General features: G+C 39.4%; 2 pseudogenes; both read right to left on the reverse strand.

Moving 5' to 3' along the window:
• Positions 1–2,176: 2,176 nt before the first annotated feature.
• On the reverse strand, positions 2,177–3,544 carry LOC111176340 (transcription factor TFIIIB component B'' homolog pseudogene; annotated as a pseudogene).
• Positions 3,545–3,674: 130 nt separating this feature from the next.
• LOC111176348 (heterogeneous nuclear ribonucleoprotein H3 pseudogene) lies at positions 3,675–4,572 on the reverse strand (annotated as a pseudogene).
• Between the last annotated feature and the right edge of the window lie 511 nt (positions 4,573–5,083).

The following is a 5,083-nucleotide window of genomic DNA, read 5'->3' on the forward strand; positions in this document are numbered from 1 at the left end:
TTCATATAAGCATGTGATCAATTGATCGTTAGCATGAATCTATGCTAACTAATCTAGCATAGCAGTGAGTAGGAATTGTAGAGCACCTTTGGAGAAAGTTTCTCTTTTCTATATGGAATGAAAACTTTTGGAGTTGATGACCAAGGGAGACTTTGCTCCCATTGCTACATTAGATAATATGTCAATCGTTAGAAAGACTAAATGCAAAGATGTCTAAAGCAACCCATTTTAGCTTTATATCTTTTGGTTGAAACTCAGCTTTTCAAATCTGTTAGAACAACTGGTCAAACTGACAGGGACATGCCTAGCCAGGAACCACCAAGTGACAGAGAAGCATATGGACACTGTGCTTTATAATTCACAAAGCATTTTACCACACATGATCTCATTTCTTCCTCACACCAACCCAGATACATTGGTAGGTCAAATATTATATTCTGCAAATTCAAAGGTAGAAGCAGAATGAGAGAATTTAAGCGATTCTCACATGGACACACAGTTTATGGTAGCAGATTCAGGATGTAGACAAAAGTTTTCAAATATTAATTACAGACTTCTTTCTGTTACATGTACTCTTGTGAGAAGGTTGAAAACATATACTTCATCAAGATATAATGTATATCACAATTTTGTTAAATGTCAAATATGTGAAAATTCTTCTAGATGAATTCATAGTGGCTATGAACTTATTTTGCTTTTAGATCAATCAACATACTGAAATATCTATTCCACAGGGCATGATGGGGTCAAATGAGTATACAATGGGCTTCCTACTTGGATGGTAATTATGTTAGTGGTATGATAAACCATATAGGGAGTAGGATAACTTGCAGCCTTTTAACAAACAAATATTGGACATAGTTCTAAAAGCAAAAAATGAACATGGTAAAAGATAAAGACCTAGGTGTTTCTCTGTAAGTGTGTATATATTTTTTCTCACTTACATGGTGCCTGATATGCCAAGTTCCAACTGAATCCCCAAAATGCAATAAAACAGTGAACAATACTATTCATTACTACTCCTCCATTCAAAAAGCTTAGAATCTAGTAATGGACACCAATATTAATCAAATAAGCATTTTCCATTCAAGTATTCATTCATTCAGGTACTATTTAAAGAACCCTTATGAATGAGAAGTTATTCTCAGTGCTGCAGATAAGGTTGTGTAAATATAGGTGCCATTGCACAGATATGAAGTGATAGAACTGGGACACCATACATCTTGCAAATGGAACACACAACTCCATCTGCCTGAAAGCAGAGGCCTTGTGAACAATTAACCATGTCCCGAGCCTTCTTCATCTACCTAGAAAATGCCAACTGAAGCTAGAAATTTATTTGAAGTTTCTTATTTAGTTCAAAAATATATGCAATTTTGCATTATTTAATAATATATAAATATGTATTTATACCATATAGCAACAACTTATTACTAATATACTGTAATACGATGAAGACATTAGTTTTCACTTGGCCCCAATGTTTCGTTTTTTTTTGTTTGTTTGTTTGTTTGTTTTTTTTTCGGTACGCGGGCCTCTCAGTGTTGTGGCCTCTCCCGTTGCGGAGCAAAGGCTCTGGACGCGCAGGCTCAGCGGCCATAGCTCACGGGCCCAGCCGCTCCGCGGCATGTGGGATCTTCCCAGACCGGTGCACGAACCCTTGTCTCCTGCATCGGCAGGCGGACTCTCAACCACTGTGCCACCAGGGAAGCCCAGCCCCAGTGTTTTAAGTAAAATTGATTATTGGAGCAGATGTTCTACTGAGACTTATATGGGGAATAGTAAGCAATTATTTCAACTGCAGCATTATTTTAAAATATTTTAAAAATAAAACTAAAACTGGAGATATAGATAAGAAGCTGTTCTGAAGACCCATGAATGCAACAGCAAAGTAATATTGTATTTAGAGAGGACTTATTATGTTCTTGTTCACATTATTAGAGCTATTAATATCTACCTTGCAGAAGAGTAATGAGATCATCTAGGTAAATGTACCTTTCAGAGTATAGAACATATAATAGGAAATCAACAAATATTAAGATATATATTCTTTTTAAAATTTTATTTTATTATTTTTTAAAATTTATTTATTTATTTGTTTCTTTTATTTTTGGTTGTGTTGGGTCTTTGTTCCTGCACGCAGGCTTTCTCTAGTTGTGGTGAGCAGGGGTTACTCTTCGTTGTGGTGCACGGGCTTCTCATTGCAGTGGCTTCTCTTGTTGCAGAGCACAGGCTCTAGGCATGCAGGCTTCAGTAGTTGTGGCACGTGGGCTCAGTAGTTGTCGCTTGCAGGCTCTAGAGCACAGGCACAGTAGTTGTGGCACACAGGATTACTTGCTCCACAGCATGTGGGATCTTCCCAGACCGGGGCTTGAACCCGTGTCCCCTGCATTGGCAGGCAGATTCTTAACCACTGCACTACCAGGGAAGCCCTTAATTTCTGTCCTGGCTCTGTGAGTAAAAAGCTGTCCAATCATAGAAAAGTCAGTTCCTACCATGCTGATGGCTAAAAAAACACATATCTGTTTCTTTATTTGACCATGGTTTAGAGTAATAGTTTTTCCTAAAGCTGGAGTATGTAGTTGTAGAACCACACTCAAATATGGGGTCATTTTCCTCAACAACACAGGGGCCTTTCGTCCTTAAAACTTCTACAGTTAAACTTTCTTCATCCAAAATAATAGAACCATCTTCTGCCACTTTTACTTGAGGAACCAGCAATGGCCCATCATCCATCTCCTCTTCTATTTCTTCATTATCTTCACCATCAGGAGTACTCTTACCTTCTTGCTCTCTTGTCTGGACTGGTGTCAATGATTTTTCAGTTTTCTTTTCTTGCTCCAGTGAAGAACTCATTGGATTGTTATCTGGCAGGTAATATATGAAGTCTCTCATAGTCATTTTGGAACGATCTGGTGGCCTCTGACTTTCATTTACAGCATATTTGTTTTTCCATTGCTTCTTCTCTTTCCTCAATTCTTCTTTTAACATTTCTCTCAGTTTCTGGGCTTTATGTATTCGGTATCTGTCTGAGCATGGCTGTTTCTCTTTTGTTAGTACAGGGTGTGTCCGTGGAGCTTCTTGATTAACTGTAGACAAAGGATGAGGTTCTGAAGGAACACTGACACTAGGTTTAACCAGACTAAAAGTAGTTGATACTTGCTTTCTTCTCTGTGAAACGGTAGAGGAAGATTTACTGGATTCTTCAACATTCTTCCCACCATCTGTCTTTTCATCATTGCTCTTGGGAGCCTTTTCTCGGGGCTCCGCTTCCCCGCAATCCACCGGGGCACATCTGTGGATTCCGCTGGCTTCGCGACAGAGGCCCCTGCAGGCTTCGGCGGCCTGGGAGCCTCTCGTTCACGCTGTGGATTGGGGGCGGTGGAGCCCCTGGGGCCTGCTCCAGGCCTGACATTGGGCTTCACGCTAAGGCGGTCCCTGCGGAACATGGCAGAGCCAGGGGCCGAAGGAGGCGACTCCACGGCCTCTCTCAACCCCGAGCCCCGGCCGCTGCCGGGAGAGGGCTTTAGGATCTACACCCTTCCCACAAAGACACACCAACAGCCCAGCAGGCAGTTACCGCAGTTTCACGCCCCCGCCGCCGCCTCCGACCTCCCGCTGCCGCCTCTTCTTCATGACCCTGCTACACTAATAGCTAAGTTTCCCCCGGTACCTTGTTCAAGATATATATTCTTGACTGCTTTTACAATAGTTCAGTTTAGAAGTAATGAGGGCCATATAACATACTTCTTTTCTTTTTTTTTATATGAAATTTTACTTTTAAGTCAAAGTATGCAATAATTAAAACCTACAGAAAAATTTTATTCATCACAATCTGTTGCTTTTTCAAATAATACTTTGAAAACATATTCCTTCAGTCAGTATAAAGTTCCTAAAATACAAAAGAAGTTAAATCTGTAAGAAAGCTTAGTAGACCAGATGCTGTGGTCAGAACTCTGTACATTTGGTGGCTATGCTTCGGTACATCACACACCATTCACCTCATTCTTGCCATCTTGCCCATGGTAACCTCCACTGCATCCACCACCACCTAAGCCAACAGGAATACTGTATCTTCCATTGTAAGTTGTTCATCATTCCCATTCTCCCAATAGATACATAATCTCCCTTTTTATACATTCCATCTCTGCCATAGCATCCCATTCCAGAATCTCCCATTCCAAAGCCACCTCAGGACTAGAATTCAAGAAGAATTCAATGTACTGATGTTGTATGTTATTCATATCTTTAGACATGGCGAGCTACTGCAACTTCATGTGTCATAAACTGTACATCTGCTTCTTTGGTTGCTCTGCCATCAGCTCCAATATCAGTATAAACTAGTATTGGATTTAGTGCTGGGAAGAAATTAGCAATGTCATCTTCAATTGAATGAAAATGTAATCTTCTCATATATACAATATGACCACCATGAAAATCTGAACTTACATTAGCAGCTCCACCATAGCCTGGAACTCCCATACCTCTTCCATCTCTCATTCTATCATCAAAGCCATCATGCCCATAACCAGAATTATTATAGCCACCATAGTCATCACAACCTCCATAACCAGGGTATTAGGGAAGAAAAAGCCAGGACAGATGCCAGAGATAAAACAAATATATTATTTTTGTCATCCATCTCCCACCCCCAGCACAGTATGATAGCTTTGATGAATATTTGATCTGGAACAAATCACCCCTTTCATCTCACTGGTAATTTTACATAGCCAGAAAAAGCTGCCGAAATGTTAAAATATGAAGTATGAAAATATGACAGATAGTAAGCAGGATAGTGTTAATGAGATATACAACCCTACAAAATTTTGATACAAATATAAAATGGTCTTTGACAGTTATTTTAAAAAATAAAATTGCAATTCTTTACTAAGAGAGAATATAGTTGGACTTTTGAAAGTGCAGCAATCAGGTTGCACAGGATTTGAACTCCTGTGTGTCACATAACTCAATGTTGTAGAAACCTGGATTGAGTCTTGTCTTTTATTTTTTATAATATTTTATATTTTATACTACTGGGATCATCTAACTTACTCATATCTACGCTCAAGCAGCATTATTTCTT

This window comes from Delphinapterus leucas, chromosome 18, assembly GCF_059928025.1.
Source record: "Delphinapterus leucas isolate spDelLeu-1000000601 "Yukka" chromosome 18, BTC_Dleu_Yukka2, whole genome shotgun sequence".
In the NCBI taxonomy this organism is placed as follows: Eukaryota; Metazoa; Chordata; class Mammalia; order Artiodactyla; family Monodontidae; genus Delphinapterus; species Delphinapterus leucas.